This window comes from Salvelinus sp. IW2-2015, linkage group LG16 (assembly GCF_002910315.2).
Source record: "Salvelinus sp. IW2-2015 linkage group LG16, ASM291031v2, whole genome shotgun sequence".
In the NCBI taxonomy this organism is placed as follows: Eukaryota; Metazoa; Chordata; class Actinopteri; order Salmoniformes; family Salmonidae; genus Salvelinus; species Salvelinus sp. IW2-2015.
The window spans coordinates 29,175,048-29,194,145 of NC_036856.1; the positions used below are offsets into that span (position 1 = coordinate 29,175,048).

General features: G+C 41.5%; 1 protein-coding gene and 1 long non-coding RNA gene across 2 annotated transcripts in view; one reads left to right on the forward strand and one right to left on the reverse strand.

Moving 5' to 3' along the window:
* The window catches only part of LOC111976166 (transforming growth factor beta receptor type 3-like), a 163,733-nt gene that overhangs the window by 86,332 nt on the left and 58,303 nt on the right, over positions 1 to 19,098 (reverse strand). The window lies entirely within an intron of this gene.
* Positions 16,487 to 18,915, forward strand: LOC139028948 (uncharacterized). Its single transcript, XR_011481180.1, has 3 exons — positions 16,487 to 17,336; positions 17,851 to 17,923; positions 18,521 to 18,915. It is a non-coding gene; the product is annotated as an uncharacterized lncRNA (long non-coding RNA).

A 19,098-nucleotide genomic window follows, 5' to 3' on the forward strand; every position in this document is an offset into this window, starting at 1 on the left:
AAAAATCAGAAATGATGGCTGGATTCACAAGATGTGTATCTTTCATCTGGTGTCTTGGACTTGTGATTTAATGATATTTAGATGCTAGTATTTACTTGCTAGGCTATGCTAGTCAGCTTTTTTACTGATGGGGGTGCTCCCGGATCCGGGATTGTGTGCAACTAGAAGTTAATATGTTCTGTTACATTAACAGATACTCTTAACATGTAATGCTTGATATACTATATGTCAAGGTTAACCATAGTTAAACATCAACAATAATTAAATTCCTCAGACTTTGCTATGAAGCAGACAACATCTTCAAAGTAGCCGGTAAATTGCTTAGGCAGAAAGATCTGTTAGCTCGGACAGCAAAAAATCCATTGAACCAGACTAAACTACAGTATTGGACAGAAWAAATGTTATTTGGTTGTACCTCCCACACACTCTCATGTTTGGCTTTTTCATACTGTCAGAGACACACGCTCAACCACACCTCACATTGTCAGACTCAAGTCTCCTCACACCATCTCTCCCATTGACAATCTCTAAAACACTCCAAACGCCATGCCTCAAGAGAGCTATCCAGGAAATAGTGGCATGTTTATCCACTGTCTGTGACAGGCAGTTGTTATTCAAAATTGACAGTTGGTATTAAAAAAGCTGAAGACGCTCTTTGCACGTTAAGGCCAGAGGAAAGACACACAGCAGAGAATATATTAGAGAGAGAAACAGATACAGACACAAAGGAGAGAATATATAAGAGATACAGACACAGCAGAGATAATATATTAGAGACAGACAGCAGAGAAAATATATTACAGACACAGAATATTAGAGACACACAGCAGGGAGAATATATTAGAGAGAAACAGCAGAGAATATAATTTAGAGACACACAACTGAGAGAAGATATTACAGACAGATAATATATTAGACAGACATAGCAGAGATAATATATTAGAGCGAGAAACAGCAGAGATAATATATTAGAGGGAGACACAGCTGTAAGGGGTGCGTACCGGCGGCAGAGAAGTCAGACGCAGGAGAGCAAAAACTGTTTCCAAACGGCACAGTTTAATAACAAAAAAAAACACCGGAAAACAGAATTATCAAATAATGGTACATAACCCGACGCACACCAGGACAGCCGTGCACAAGCACTTACAATCAACAATCACCGACAAGGACATGAGGGGGAACAGAGGGTTAAATACACAACATGTAATTGATGGGATTGGAACCAGGTGTGATGGAAGAAAAGACAAAACCAAAGGAAAAAGAAAAGAGGATCAGCGATGGCTAGAAGGTCGGTGACTTCGACCGCCGAACGCCGCCCGAACAAGGAGAGGGACCAACTTCGGCGGAAGTCGTGACAACAGCAGAGAATATATTAGAGACACAGCAGAGAGAATTTATTAGAGAGAGATACAACATAGAGAATATATAAGAGACAGACACAGCAGATATAATATATTAGAGAGAGACACAGCAGARAATATATTAGTGACACACAACAGAGAGAATATATTATAGAGAGACACAGCAGAGAATATATTAGAGACACAGCAGAGAGAATATATTACAGAGAGAAAAAGAGAGACTATGAGACAGAGACACAACAGAGAAAATATATCAGAGAGAGACACAGCATAAAGAATATATTAGAGAGACACACAACAGAGAGAATGTATTAGAGAGAGAGAGACATCAAAGATACTACGTTAGAGAGAGACACAGCAGAGAGAAATTATTAGTGAGACACAGCAGAGAGAATATATTAGGAAGACAAGGCAGAGAGAATAAATTAGAGACAGATAATATATTAGAGACAGACACAGCAGAGATAATATATCATAGAGACGAGAAAACAGCAGAGAATATATAGAGACACAACAGAGAGAATATATTAGAGTGAGAAACAGAGAGAATACATTAGAGAGACACATCAAAGAGAATATATTTAGAGAGAGACACAGCAGATATATATTAGAGAGAGACACAGCGGAGAATATATTAGATAGACACACAACAGAGAGAATATATTAGAGAGACACAGCAGAGATAATATATTATTGAGAACAGCAGAGAGAATATATTAGGAAGACAAGGCAGAGAGAATGAATTAGACACAGATAATATATTAGAGACAGACACAGCAGAGGGTAATATATTAGAAGAGAAACAGCAGAGAATATATTAGAGACACAGCAGAGAGAATATATTAGAGAGAGAAACAGAGAGAATATATTAGAGAGACACAACAGAGAGAATATATTAGAGAGAGAAACAGCAGAGAATATATTAGAGACACAACAGAGAGAATATATTAGAGTGAGAAACAGAGAGAATACATTAGAGAGACACAACAAAGAGAATATATTAGAGAGAGACACAGCAGATAATATATTAGAGAGAGACACAGCGGAGAATATATTAGATAGACACACAACAGAGAGAATATATTAGAGAGACACAGCAGAGATAATATATTATTGAACACAGCAGAGAGAATATATTAGGAAGACAAGGCAGAGAGAATGAATTAGACACAGATAATATATTAGAGACAGACACAGCAGAGGTAATATATTAGAGAGAGAAACAGCAGAGAATATATTAGAGACACAGCAGAGAGAATATATTAGAGAGAGAAACAGAGAGAATATATTAGAGAGACACAACAGAGAGAATATATTAGAGAGAGACACAGCAGAGAGTACATTTTAGAGACAGACACAGCAGAGATAATATATTAGAGAGAGACACAGCAGAGAATATATTTAGAGACACAACAGAGAGAATATATTAGAGAGAGACACAGCAGAGAGTATATTTTTAGTGACAGACACAGCATAGATAATTATTAGAGAGAGACACAGCAGAGAATATATTAGAGACAGGCAGTGAGAATATAGTAGAGAGAGAAACAGAGAGAATATATTAGAGAGATACAGCAGAGATAATATATTAGTGAGACACAGCAGAGAGAATATATTAGGAAGACAAGGCAGAGAGAATAAATTAGAGAGAGAAACAACAGAGATAATATGTTAGGCAGAGACACAACAGGGAGAATATATTAGATAGACACACAACAGAGAGAATATATTAGAGAGACACAGCAGAGAATATATTAGAGGGACACAGCAGAGAATATATTAGGAAGACACAGAGATAATATAGTAGAGAGAGACACAGCAGATAATATATTAGAGAGATACAGCAGAGAGAATATATTAAAGAGAGACACACAACTGAGAGAATATACTAGAGAGACACAACAGAGAGAATATTTTAGAGAGAGAAACAACAGAGATAATATGTTAGGCAGAGACACAACAGGGAGAATATATTAGATAGACACACAACAGAGAGAATATATTAGAGAGAGACACAGCAGAGAGAATATATTAGAGAGAGACACAGCAGAGAGAATATTTTAGAGATAGACACAGCAGAGATAATATATTAGAGACACAGCAGAGAGAATATATTAGAGAGAAACAGAGAGAATATATTACAGAGAGAAACAGAGAGAATATATTTAGAGAGACACAACAGAGAGAATATATTAGAGAGAGAAACAGAGAGAATATATTAGAGAGAGACACAGCAGAGAATATATTAGAGAGAGACACAGCAGATAATATATTAGAGAGACACAGCAGAGAGATATATTAGAGAGAGACACAGCAGATAATATATTAGAGAGAGACACAGCAGAGAGAATATATTAGAGAGAGACACAGCAGAGAATATATTAGAGAGAGACACAGCAGATAATTATTAGAGAGACACAGCAGAGAGAATATATTAGAGAGAGACACACAACTGAGAGAATATATTAGAGACACAGCAGAGAGAATATTTTAGAGAGAGAAACAACAGAGAGAATATATTTAGAGACAGACATATTAGAATATATTAGAGACAGAGGATATAGTACTAAAGAAAGTATAGGCATGGCTTCAAAGCCTCTTGATCATAGTCTCCTACAGATCTAAAGGAATAAGGCCTGGGGGAGAGAGGGAGAGGAGGAGGAGAGCAAATTTGAGTATTTAGCGATATGGGCCATAAAAATGCTGCAATAATCATAATAAAAAGGCCCTCTGAGAGAGACGAATGGAAGAAATTACAGAACGCTTATCTTCAAGGGGGCTTGGCTCAGAGACGCTCTGAGCCAGACACACACACACAATTACACACACACGCAGTCACACAAGAAGTGAGACGAAAGCCCACAAGTACGTCTCACATAGCTTCTCTCCATCTTTTTTCTCACCCCTTTCTTCATGTTTGTCCTCATGGAAAATTGTAGATGAGCATCTAATCTACTTAAACCTCCCCTCTGTCCAGACTCTGGAAAAAGCCTCTCCATCCCTCCTGGGAGAATAACCTAACGCAAGGCAACTCAGATACAACCATACCTGCTCTCATATACAGCTGGCTCCAGGGGCCTTGGCTTTGAGCAGAGAGAGGAGAGAGGAAGAGAGAGAAGAGAGAGAAAGAGAGAGAAGAGAGAGAAGAGAGAGAGAAGAGAGAGAAGAGAGAAAGAGAGAGAAGAGGAGAAGAGAGAAGAGAGAGGAGAGAGAAGAGAGAGAGAGAGAGGAGAGAGAGAAGAGGAGAGAGAGAGAGAGAGAGGAGAGAAGAGAGAGAGAAGAGAGAGAGAGAAAGAAATAAAGAGAGAAAGAGAGAGAGTTGTGGAATTTTAGAAGCAGACAGAAACAATTCCAAAAGAAGTGAGTCACCTGAAAGCAAAGGCATAAACATAGTTGCGCGGAAACAAAATGGCAAAGGTTAAGAGAAAGTAGTGCCAGAGAGTGTAAAATAATAGGATTAACAGTGTTGTGATACACTCTCTCACGTCAGACTGAATGCGCCCATGGGAGGGACACTGGCGTAGAAATACCTGGAGAAGACCTGTGAGGCCATTTAGCCAGTCAACTTCCAGACATTATAGATCAACTGAGGAATGCATCAACTCATGATCTTTCACATTTATAAATGTGGGAAGGGGGAGATCATGTGATATCAATCTATCAGCTGTGGATATACTGGAACTCACAGACACTTTCCCATTCCCACTCCCAGTCCCCACTCCCACTGCCAGTCCACTCCCACTCCCAGTCCCCACTCCTACTGCCAGTCCCCCACTTCCCACTCCCAGTTTCCACTCCCACTGCCAGTCCCCACTCCCACTGCCAGTCCCCACTCCCACTGCCAGTCCCCCACTTTCCCACTGCCAGTCCCCACTCCCACTGCCAGCTCCCACCACTCCAGTCCCCACTCCCACTGCCAGTCCCCACTCCCCACTTCCCAGTCCCCACTCCCACTGCCAGTCCCAGTCCCCACTTCCACTGCCAGTCCCCACTCCCACTGCCAGTCCCCACTCTCACTGCCAGTCCCAGTCCCCACTCCCACTGCCAGTCCCAGTGCCAACTCCCCATCCTCTCTCCTCGTACCAGCCAGATGTGTAGAGGACAGAGGAGAGCTGAGCAGCAGATACTGTGTGTCTCTAATTGCCCATAGAGACTGAGATGCAATCCATCTAGATTCAATCCGGAACCATTGTCACTCTGCACTCCTCAGCCTGCGGTAATGTGATTTAGACGTCACAGCAGGCAGTGCCCAGGGCCCGGAACCCATGGAGGATGTGAAGAGAAAAGGACCAGAGGCCCCAGTGATCAAAGCCCAGATAGTAGTGCTAAGTAATTAGTGATTTTTTAGGTTTTGGTCAGATTATTAAAAAATAATAACATGAAATGCACTATGCATTATGTGGGTTAAATGATGTAACAACACAGAATAAAACTATTAATAAAAGTCCCATGATGGTAGTGACTGTCAATTATGCCTATTAACCATTATTTATTCGCATTACTTTACTTTAATAAAATAGTTCAGTTATTGTGTATAATAGCTTTGTTTTATTTGATGACTTTATTATTTCATTCCAAGTCATCATCTCATCTGTATTGAGCTGCTGCCTATGCTGTCTGACAAAAATCTACATTTTGTATTTCTTTAAAGTAAATAAGGCATACTTTTATGACTGCCGAATAACAACTATCAATCACTTAGATSATGTATTTTCAGGTAGAGATACCTSGCSAAGCAACARCTGCTCTCTATRTCACCTCACAATGACGCATTATTCTCTCTTCTGTAGCAGGCGTAAAAGAAACACAGACCGGACAAGTAGATGACAATGATCATAATCCATTGCGCATTAATTACTATGTAGAATATTGGCCTGTTGGAAACTACAACTCCCTATTAGATCGCACAGTTCAGGCTGGATCTGATTTATCTCTAGAGAAACTGCGCAATGTGTGCATTGATCTCACAGAAAAAAAACGAAAGAAATGGAATTCAAATAATTGAACCGATGTTGGTCAATTAGTTGTAATTTTTTTTWWTTTTWATTAAAACTACATTTAGGTTAATCATTGAGCACTACCAGCTATTATCAGGTGGCCCTGGACCTGGGAGCTGGGACTGCCACGCACCTCCAGAGGAACCTGTGCAGACTAGAGGCCCTATGGAGAGCCCCGGCAGGAGCCTGGAAGCCCAGCCTGATTGATGATGGGGAGGCTGGTGCAGGGATTTGGGGGACCAGGGTCCATTACAGTCATAGCCAGGCCCAGGACACATGGGCTGTGTCCCAAATGGCACCCGATTCCCTATATAGTGTACACATTTTGACAAGAGCCTAGGTAGTCCWGGGCTCTGGTCAAAACTAGTGTGCTATGTAGGAAATAGGGAATAGCGTGTCATTTGAGACGTAGCCATGCTAGTGACTGGCCAGGGACAGGGAGGGACGGGGGCTTGTCTGGACCTATCACGTTACGGTAACATCCAACCCCTCAGACAACCCTCACATGATCACAGCTGCTGCCAGCCCCGGCACGYTAGGCCAGTCCCAGGCGGCATACCGTGACTGGTCAGAACATACGGACGTAAACAAGGAAAAGATTCCATTAAATACAAAACTCTCAGTTAATTACTACATAAGCAACAAATGCCAATACAACACGCAAAGAGAAGAGGATCCAACTGCTGTAAACAGACACAAGGCTGTGGATATCTACAGTATTAAGGTATGACGAAAACATATTCCAAGTGAGACATACMACACCGTCAGACAATAATAACTACACTATGATTCAAGGTATTTGGCCAGCCGCCTACGTCAAGCATTCTGAACACAATTGCATTACCTTTCAGGCCCAAGTAAATGATGTTTCGCAACCAAGCATTCRTAATACCTCAGAGTGAAATATTCATAACTAATGTATGCACAGCCCCTTGGTAATAAGCTGTCTTGTACCCCTGTACTACAACCCAGCTGTCAGAGACCTCTCTCTACACCTCCATCCAGTCAGTCAGACCTGACACTATCACACACACAGGGACCCACTTACACACACACATACAACTGGCTGCAAAAACCAGGAACAGGGTGTTTTCCTTTATTGACAGAACTAATTCTGCATCTGACAGTCCTCAGTGACTCAGTGCTAACTCAAAACATCCTTTCGATTAGCCGGCCAGTAATACTAATCTATCAAAATATTCTACATCCCTCCCTCCCCTGGCAAATGATAATAATAGTCTATCAACTTCAGCATGAAATCAGCAGGCACTTTGTTACAAAGAAACACAGTTGGTTGGAGCAGCTGCCTATATGATGGATAATGACTTTTTCTACAGTACCACTTGGTAGCCCTTTGTAACTGGGTTGATATACTGTATAAAGTCACAACTGGAATTATTGGGACCCTTCATAAAGATAAGCAAAAAAGACTGTATAAAATAACTAATTTAAATTCTGAGCTACAGTTGAATTCGGAAGTTTACATACACTTAGGTTGGAGTCTTGTTTTCCAACCACTCCACAAATGTCTTGTTAACAAACTATAGTTTTGGCAAGTCGGTTAGGACATCTACTTTGTGCATGACAAATTGACAAATTGTTTACAGACAGATTATTTCACTTATAATTCACTGTATCACAATTCCAGTGGGTCAGAAGTTTACATACACTAAGTTGACTGTGCCTTTAAACAGCCTGGAAAATTCCAGAACATGATGTCATGGCTTTAGAAGCTTCTGATAAGCTAATTGTCATCATTTGAGTCAATTGGAGGTGTACCTGTGGATGTATTTCAAGGCCTACCTTCAAACTCAGTGCCTCTTTGCTTTACATCATGGGAAAATCAAAAGAAATCAGCCAAGACCTCAGAAAATAAATTGTAGACCACCACAAGTCCACAAAATTCCCTGTCTTAGGTCAGTTAGGATCACCACTTTATTTTAAGAATGTGAAAAGTCAGAATAATAGTAGAGAGAATGATTAATTTCAGCTTTTATTTATTTCATCACAATCCATTACTCCAACCTAAGTGTATGTAAACTTCCGACCTCAACTGTATATATATATATATATATATATATATATATATATATATATACACACACTACCGTTCAAAAGTTTGGGGTCACTTAGAAATGTCCTTGTTTTTGAAAGAAAAGCAAATGTTTTGTCCATTAAAATAACCTCAAATTGATCAGAAATACAGTGTATATTATTATTTTATACTAATACAATTGCTCAGAGAAAAATTTAAATAGAGCTTTTTGGCCACACAAACTACCAAAATGATTGGCACCCTTGAAGAATGGGCGAAAAAAATTGGTTTGGCGTCTGCATATGCAGAAAAGTACCTCACACCTACTGTAAAATATGGTGTTGAATTTTTGATGTTATGGGGCTATTTTGCCTCCACTGGTCCTGGGGCCCTTGTTAAGGTCAATGACATCATGAATTTTACTCAGTACCAGAACATTTTAGCAAAAAACCTGGTTGCCTCTGCAAGGAGGCTGAAACTTCGCCACAAGTGTATCTTCCAGCAAGACAATAACCCCAAGCACACATCAAAATCCAAAATGAAATGGTTAATTGACCACAAAATCAACATTTTGCAATGGCCGTCTCAGTCTCCAGACTTAAACCCCACTGAAAACCTGTGGTTTGAATTGAAGAGGGCAGTCCTTAAGAACAGACAAAGAATATCAAGGATCCAGAAAGATTATGTAAAGAGGAATGGTCAAGATCCCTCCCAATGTGTTCTCCAATCATATTTTTTTTTAAAGGCTCAGTGATGTTATCCTTGCAAGGGGATGGTGCCAGAGTATTGAAAACAAAATATTTTTATTTGAGCAGTTGTATTACTATAAAATAATATAATTTTGTATTTTTTTTGCATACAATACAGCTCATTATTTGAATTATTTATTTTATAGTCTTTTTTTGCTCATCTTTATCAAGGGTGCCAATAATTTTGGTCGTGACTACAGGATATCACCATACGGTGACTTGCCATATTCTATAACTAGGCCTGGGGAAACATGTTGCGACATGCTCAAAACAGGATGCTCAGCAACACAATCATCACTCCTCTACAGCAGACAGACAGCACTAGATGAGAGCCAAAAAGACAAGGCTGTTGGAAAAGCCTTGCATTGCCTGGAACTTATCCATGAACATTAAGCTCTAGCTTTATCAGATAGGTGTGTGTGTGCATGCGTGTGTTTGTGGTGTCTGTATCTTGGTTCTTTCTGGATCACTGCTCAGACAGAGAGAGGGCAGAACTCTCTGTGGGGGTAGATAGCAGTTAGGCCAGGCTAGAGGAGAGGAGTAGCTCAGAGGGCTGCTGGGAAAAAGGGATCCTGTTGACTGATCTTATTAGCACCCCACCGGCTGTCCCCCTGCTGATCTGAGGGCCGATGGGACCACTACCTGGAGCCTCTCCACTACACAGCGATGCTAATCAGTCTGCTTCCAACCCGAGGTCTCACACACACACACACAGATCTCAAATGGGCCCAGCAGGCAGATAAGACGATATTTCTTCATGGATGATAGTAATCAGGTTGTGATTATGGTAGGGCTGGACAGGGGAATGAGGGGATGATAGTAACAAGCTTGTGATTATGTCAGGCTGGAATGGAATGAGGTGGAATGATTAGTTAATCAAGTTATGTGATTATTGTCAAGGCTGGAAGGGGAATGAGGGGATGATAGTAATCAAGTTGTGAGTATGTCGGCTGGAAGGGAATGAGGGCATGATTAGTAATCCAAGTTGTATTTATGTCGGCTGGGAAGGGGAATGAGCGGGATGATAGTAATCAAGTTGTGATTATTCGGCTGGAAGGGGAATGAGGAGATAGATAGTAATCAATGTTGTGATATTGTCGGCTGGAAGGGAATGAGGGATGATAGCTAATCAAGTTGTGATTATGTCGGCTGGAAGGGGAATTGAGGGAGTTGATAGTAATCAAGTTGTGATTATGTCGGCTGGAAGGGGAATGAGGGATGATTAGTAATCAAGTTGTGATTATGTTCGGCTGGAAGGGAATGAGGGGATGATTAGTAATCAAGTTGTGATTATGTCGGCTGGAAGGGGAATGAGGGATGATAGTAATCAGTTGTATTATGTCGGCCGGAAGGAATGAGGATGATAGTAATCAAGTTTGTATTACTGTCGGCTGGAAGGGATGAGGGGATGATAGTAATCAAGTTGTGCATTATGTCGGCTGGCAGGGGAATGAGGGTGTATTAGTAATCAAGTTGTATTATGTCGGCTCTGGAAGGGGAATGAGGGGATGATAGTAATCAAGTTGTGATTATGTCGGCTGGAAGGGGAATGAGGGGATGATAGTAATCAGGATGCGATAAGGTTGGCTGGCAGGGGAATGAGGGGATGATAGTAATCAGGATGCGATAAGGTTGGCTGGCAGGGGAATGAGGGGATGCAGAGGAAAACAATGCTCCATCAAGGAGGGAATGATGCAGACCCAGAACTCAGACCCAGATCTCAGACCCAGATCTCTGTCAGATTTGTTTAAGTGGATGAGGTACTCCCAATGAGGGAGTACTCTATCGCTGAATGCTGTGCATTCACGTCATGTACAGTAACCCTTCTGATCCCCATGGGAACAACAATTCTAAAGGTGCCATCATATAACTACATATCCATTCAACATGTTAAATGATCATTTACAATGTTGTCAGTCAGCATGACTCAAATAAACCATACATGTAGAATATGTGTGCTCAGCATTACATAGTGCCAGAACACCCAGGAGGAGATAGTTCTGAAGAGATAGCTGTGTCAGTGCTTGTTTTCACATGTGACTCTGGTGATAACACAGTGCCATTGCTGCTTGTTTATTAAGAGGCAGATGTCTAGAGAAATGTTGTTCTCTGCTAAAATGGGTGCAATCGTAAATTCACTCCGATTTCAGAGCACTCTCGTCTGAGAGTGCCAGACCCCCAGAATAACTGATACATTTACCAAGGATATCCTGCTTTCACTGGAACAGGCCCAGACCACGCCTTTTGCGAGAAGAAAAGACGCTCGGAAAATGGGTCGCAGATTGGGTAGCCTTCTGAGAATCTGGAGGCAAGCGARTAAACTCCGACTGCCATCCGTTCTTCTTGTTAACGTGCAATCATTGGAAAGTAAAATTGATGACCCACGATTAAGATTATCCTATCAACGGGACATTAAAAACTGTAACATCTTATGGTTCACCGAGACGTGGCTGAACGAAGATACGGACAATACAGAGAAAGTGGGATTTTCCATGCACCGGCAGAACAGAGATGCTACCTCTGGTAAGACGAAGGGTGGGGATGTGTGTCTATTCATCAATAACAGCTGGTGCACTATGTCTAATATTAAAGAAGTCTAGAGGTATTGCTCGCCTGAGGTAGAGTACCTCATGATAAGCTGTAGACCACACTATCTAACAAGAGAGTTCTTATCTGTTTTAGCTGGCACAAAAACCGCTCTCAACCAACTCTATAAGGCCATAAGCAAAGAAGAAAATGCTCACCCAAAAGCGGCACTCCTAGTGGCTGGGGACTTTAWTGCTGGCAAACTTCAATCAGTTTTTCCAAATTTTTACCAGCATGTCACATGTGCAACCAGGGGGGGAAAAAATCCTAGACCACCTTTACTCCACACATAGAGATGCACACAAAGCTCTCCCCCGCCCATTTGGCAAATCTGACCATAATTCTATCCTCCTGATTCCTGCTCACAAGCAAAAACTAAAGCAGGAAGTACCAGTGGCTCAATACGGAAGTGGTCAGATGACGCAGATGCTACACTACACGATTTTCAGGGTTTTATCCAATGGCATTGAGGAGTACACCACCTCAGTCATCGGCTTCATCAATAAGTGCATCGAGGACGTCGTCCACACAGTGACTGTACGTACATATCCCAACCAGAACCCATGGATTACAGGCAACAAGCTAAAGGCTAGAGCTGCCGCTTTCAAGGAGCTGGAGACTAATCCGGAAGCTTATAAGAAATCCCGCTATGCCCTCAGATGAACCATCAAACAAGCAAAGCGTCAATACAGGATTAAGATTGAATCCTACTACACCGGCTCTGATGCTCGTCGGATGTGGCAGGGCTTGAAAACTATTATGGACTACAAAGGGAAACCCAGACGCGAGCCTACCAGACGAGCTAAATGCCTTTTATGCTCGCTTCAAGGCAAGCAACACTGAAGCATGCACGAGAGCACCAGCTGTTCTGGATGACTGTGTGCTAATGCTCTCGGTAGCCGATGTGAAGAAAACCTTTAAACAAGTCAACATTCACAAAGCCGCTGGGCTCAAAGCATGCGCGGACCAACTGTCAAGTGTCTTCACTGACATTTTCAACTGTAATACCTACATGATTCAAGCAGACCACCATAGTCCATGTGCCCAAGGAAGCAAAGGTAACCTGCCTAAATGATTACCACCCCGTGGCACTCACATCGGTAGCCATGAAGTGCTTTGAAAGGCTGGTCATGGCTCACACCAACAGCATCCTCCCAGACACCCTAGACCCACTCCAATTCGCATACCGCCCCAACAGATCCACAGATGATGCAATCTCAATCACACTCCACACTGCCCTTTCTTACCTGGACAAAAGGAACACCTATGTGAGAATGCTGTTCATTGACTAAAGCTGAGCGTTCAACACCATAGTGCCCACAAAGCTCATCACTAAGCTAAGGACTCTGGGACTAAACACCTCCCTCTGCAACTGGATCCTTGACTTCCTGACGGGCCGCTCCCAGGTGGTAAGAGTAGGTAACAACTCGTCTGCCACGCTGATCCTTAACACGGCTCCTCAGGGATGTGTACTTAGTGCCCTCCTGTATTCCCTGTTTACCCATGACTGCGTGGCCAAACACGACTCCAACACCATCATTAAGTTTGCTGATGACACAACAGTGGTGGGCCTGATCACCGACAATGATGAGACAGCCTATAGGGAGGAGGTCAGAGAACTGGCAGTGTGGTGCCAGGACAACAACCTCTCCCTCAATGTGAGCAAGACAAAGGAGCTGATCGTGGACTACAGGAAAAGGAGGGCCGAACAGGCCAACATTAACATCGACGGGGCTGTAGTGGTGCGGGTTGAGAGTTTCAAGTTCCTTGGTGTCCACATCACCAACAAACTATCATGGTCCAAACATACCAAAACAGTCGTGAAGAGGGCACAACAACAACTTTCCCCCTCAGGAGACTGAAAATATTTGTCATGGGTCCCCAGATCCTCAAAAGGTTCTACAGCTGCACCATCGAGAGCATCCTGACCGGTTACATCACCACCTGGTATGTCAAGTTCCCGGCATCTGACCGTAAGGCGCTACAGAGGGTAGTGCGAACGCTCCAGTACATCCCTGGGGCCAAGCTTCCTGCCATCCAGGACCTATATAATAGGCCGTGTCAGAGGAAAGCCCATAAAATTATCAGAGACTACAGTTATCCAAGTTATAGACTGTTTTCTCTCCTACCGCACGGCAAGCGGTACCGGAGCGCCAAGTCTTGGACCAAAAGGCTCCTCAACAGCTTCTACCCCCAAGCCATAAGACTGCTGAAAAATTTATAAAATCGCCACCGGACAATTTACATTGACCCCCCCTCCCTTTTGTACCCTCCTGCTACTCGCTGTTTGTTTGCTATCTATGCATAATCACTTCATCCTCACCTWCATGTACAGATTACTTCAACTAGCCTGTACCCCCGCAGAATGACTCAGTACCGGTGCCCCCTGTAAAATCCTTCCTCCTTTAAAAGCTGCATCATACTGCGACACACCTTGCATGCTGCCACAGCATTCTGTGTCACATCATTTAATTCTCAGCCATTTCTTCTGTTACTGCAAGTTATTGCTAGTTTGACCACCAGAGGGCATCTTTGAAAAGCATTTGATAGTCTTCCATATTGCAGACACACGGGAGACCAGGGTTCAATCCCCCAACGGGGAGGAAGGAGTAGGCTGTCCTTGTAAATAAGAATGAGTTCTTAACTGATTCCATATGTGTTATTTCATAGTTGTGATGTCTTCACTATTATTCTACAATGTAGAAAATAGTAGAAATATATAAAAATCCTGGAATGAGTAGATGTGTCCAAACTTTTGACTGATACTTGCTTAATTAATTTGATTAATATTATGGTGTTTCTATTCCAAGAAAAACGAAAAACCCTCTGGGTTTCTGTTAGGATGTAACGGAAAATATGGCGCTGTACAAAGTGATGGTCGGCAGTACAGTACTGGGCTATTTAGCTAAAGAATCCAGTGTCCTGCGGACGGGAGACCGGGGTTCAATCCCCCGACGGGGAGGAAGGAGTAGGCTGTCCTTGTAAATAAGAATTATTTCTTAACTGATTCCATGTGTGTTATTTCATAGTTGTAATGTCTTCACTATTATTCTACAATGTAGAAAAGAGTAAAAATATAGAACAATCCTGAAATGAGTAGGTGTGTCCAAACTTTTGACTGGTACTTAATTAATTTGATTAATATTATGGTGTTTCTATTCCATGAAAAACGCAAAACCCTCTGGGTAAATTCAGACCGTTTCGCTCTCAGAGTGCACACTGGAAGTTCGGGCCGAGGCAGTCAAGCACCCAAGCTAACGTTGGCTAGCTTGCTATCTACTTACAGACACAAATGAAACCACTCTAACCATTTTACTCGCCCTAGCAGAGCTGGCTAGGAAGTTTTCGTGTTACCCAGAGCGTTGGTGACTGTAACTGTGCTGCTGGAAACAATTTAACTACGCTTTTTGCCAATGTCTACTGACACCGGCCATATTCAATGGACATGGAGAGCTCGTAAATTCATTATTATGCGCTCTGGTACACTCAGACGAGAGTGCCCTGAAATCGGAGCAGAAGGCCAGAGCAAATTTACGAAAGTATCCGAATGTCCATTGAGAACACACTCCGACTATACCATTTAGCTAAGCTAAGAATGACAGGAATAATCAAGTCAATAAACGTTGGGTAGTTAGATAGCCTATAGTCAATTTACTGTTAAGTTTGATATATACAGTAACTACTAACGTTAGGTAGATAGCTAACATACCGGTACATACTGCTGTAATGATATGCTATGTGATTCGTAAGGACAGCGTAGCTAAAAAATTGTCAGCCAACATAACGTGTACGGTAACTTATTTGAAAAGTCGGTCGGCTTGAGCATGCTTTTGGTGCACTGTCGATAGCACGCTGGACTTCAGGCAAGAAGGTTGAGGGTTCGAAACCTGCTCCCTGCTTGCTTCATTTGAAGTTGTGCACAATTATCAGTTTATTATTTGGTTTATATTGCCCATTCATTGTCAGTTAGAGGCAGTAAAGCATTGGGACCCAAAAGCATAATCAGTGCATTGGTCGTTAAGGCAAATCTAGTCTGTGATAGGACAGGGGTTTTTCACACCTAGCTCAGCTATTAGACTACTAAAGAATAAAGGTTGAATAGTCTATTGTTCAGCTATTAGCCTCTCCCCAACTTGCAACAAATGGATGTCTTTTTGTCGAGAGCAAAACTTTTTTATTTTCAAGTAAAAAATAATTGTTCTGAAGCAACTTTTTTATTTAAAATCAAAAATAATTGTTCTGAAAGCCAAAATGAAGCTTCAAAGGAAAACAAAATGTTTTGCAATCAAATATTTTGTAATAGAGCGTAAAACTATGCATTTATTCCCCGAAAATATTTTGAGAACAAAAAATKTATTTGAAAACAAAACTCGTTATCAACCACCCTCCATTTTGGCAATATTTTGAGTGTCAGTTTGGCTACAATCAATATTGTTCATTCTTTCTTTCCGACACAAAGAAAGTCATAGCGGACACCTATGAAGAAGGACTGTGTTGCCTGTGATGGCATCTCAGGTAAGCAGCACTTGGCGTTCTTCTGTCCAACTTTTACATAGCTAGTAGTTAGCTCCTACGATTCAGTGTCGGGTTCATAACATTGTACTATATTACATAGATGCATACATACCGTAGAGAATGATAAATCATGCAATCAATATTATCAAGCTAACCAAAAGCATTTAGCTTCGAATGCCTGTTCTCGCCATTTTCTGTTGAATTAATCAAACTTTCTTTCATGGCAACTCATAAGCAGGCCATGTCCTATTTGTTTCATAGTCCATATATAATCATATTTCATGACAGTGTAACGGTTAACTTTGTTAACGGAAAGATGAAAGAACACAATTTTTCTGTCAGGGAATGCTATTCTGATATGTCAAATGAAGAGTTAGACCAGAAAGTCAGCGCCATTAAGGCAAGGATGCCCCATGCGGGTTTTAGAATGGTCAAAGGAAGTCTCAGAGCAATGGGCCATCGTGTACAATGGCAAAGAGTCTTTGCAGGGTGTAGATGGTGCAGGTATCATTGCCAGAATGATCCAGCTTCATTGCATTGCTCGGCAAAAATACTMTTTTCCTGCACCCCTGTCTCTTGTCCACATTGATACAAAGGTACTAAGATGTAGAATGTCTCCATCAAATCTAAGAAGTTATTTGAACTTTAACTTACTTATTCCTAAACAAATTTTCAATGATGTATGAAATTGGAGTTGTTCTCCATCAACTGGTAATACATAAATAATGAAGCAGGTTAATAGGTTAAACATTTCACTTTTAATTCCAATGCTTTTTTTCAAGATACAACAGGTAAGTATATTATTTTGCATACATATTGCATATTTCCCATCACCTAATGAACAACCACAATACCAGTCTGGTGTTAAGCTTGCTGTGCTGTATTGACGTATCCTGAAAATGACATCTGCTGCTTTAGATTGAACGGTCATATCTCAGTTATTGTTTTCATATCTACAAAAAATAAGCTRTTTTCTTTACTTTCAGAGWGCGAGCTGATCAAGGGGTCGAAAATGTAGATATTGCCAGATGTTCACTGTCCGAGGAACAGGCCGTGGAAGCTTTAYTGCTGGCAAAAGTGTCCATAACCAGAGGTAATTAAACTGTTCTGTGTTATTTTTCTCCATCTCTGCCTGTCTTGTTGTACATGGAACCTGTCTCACATGCACAGTTTAGAGGAAGAAGTATACCTTGACCTGTCGAATTCTATCCACCTCTTCTGTGTGGGATATGTGTTCCTACCTCGTCTGCGGGCAGATTGGCAGCATTTCACTGGGTTGGAATAATCACCCTTTAAGTACAGAGGCGAACCTGACACCTCACCAGCTGTGGCATATCGGAATGCTCCAAACACCTGTGCACATTTTAGTTTTTGCCTTAGCTGACACAGCTGATTCAAATGATCAAGTCATCATCAAGCTTCAAGTGGTATTATGTCTAATAATGACATTATCTTCTATTGTTTGTCCTCATGTGTCTGTTTTTCAGCATAAAGTACTATTTGGCCACTTAGTGTGGACACCAAGTGAGACCACACACACACACACACACACTAACAGTCTCTCTCCTCCACTTCATCCCTCTCCCCCTTCTCCCTAAATCCTCTAGGTTATATCAGCTGTGTCGGTGAACCCCTCCCGCATCTGAACTGGCTGACACAGAGGGCACAGCATGATCATAGGTGAGAGGTCAGGTCAACAGGAAGTATTATTAATGAGATGCTGCTTTACATTGAAATACAGATAGCGATGTTGTAACGGCTGTCGTCTTCCTCGTCTGAGGAGGATAAGTTAGAAGGATCGGAGGACCAATGCGCAGCGTGGTAATTGTTCATCTTACTTTAATAAAGGTGAACACTCAAAATACAAAACAACAAAAGTGACAACCGAAACAGTTCTATCTGGTGCAGACACACAAAGACTGAAAACAACCACCCACAAAACCCAACACAAAACAGGCTACCTAAATWTGGTTCCCAATCAGGGACAACGATTGACAGCTGCCTCTGATTGAGAACCATATCAGGCCAAACACAGAAATAGCAAAACATAGAAATACAAACATAGACTGCCCACCCCAACTCACGCCCTGACCATACAAAATAAATACAAAACAAAGGAAATAAAGGTTAGAACGTGACAGATGTAGTAGTCCCAGAGTTAATGATCCAAGGTCAGTATTGCATTTCACCTCCTGATGATTATGACTGACCGTGTTAGAATAAAAAAAACAAGGCTTAATCATGCTCTCTCTCTATCCATCTGTCTCTCGTCTGCAGGTATGTTTTGATGTGAGAGAGGAAGCCAGTCCCGTCATCGCCACCTCACCCGCTCTTAAGATAACCTTCTGGCCAACTAGGGATCCAAGGCTGGTTAGGAGACACCGCTAGAGACACTGTAATTGTGATTAACTGAGAGAATATTAGGGTAGCACTGTAATTCATTAATCAGATGCTGTCTGCCTCTGTTCTTACCTCTTTCCCTTTGTCTTCTACACCTCTCTCCCCACCTCGTCTTTCTTCCTCGCTTTTATAATGCACACCATATGTGCATTGAAGTACAGATTGAACTTGTATTTATAATATAATATTACAATTATTCTAATTAAAATGCATGTATTATGTATTTATAACACCTGGATAATGAACTTCTTTCAATAAAGCGTTTCACATTCTCCACTGGTTGAAATTAAGTATCTCAATAATATACTATCATGTGTCCTCAGATTAATGCAGATGAAGGGAGTTAGATATGCATTGTTTTTTGAAGTGTATAATTGTAATACATACATGCAGACACAGCATCATACAAAGAATGGAGTTTGACACACCTGGTATTGGATATGACTGAAAAAGAA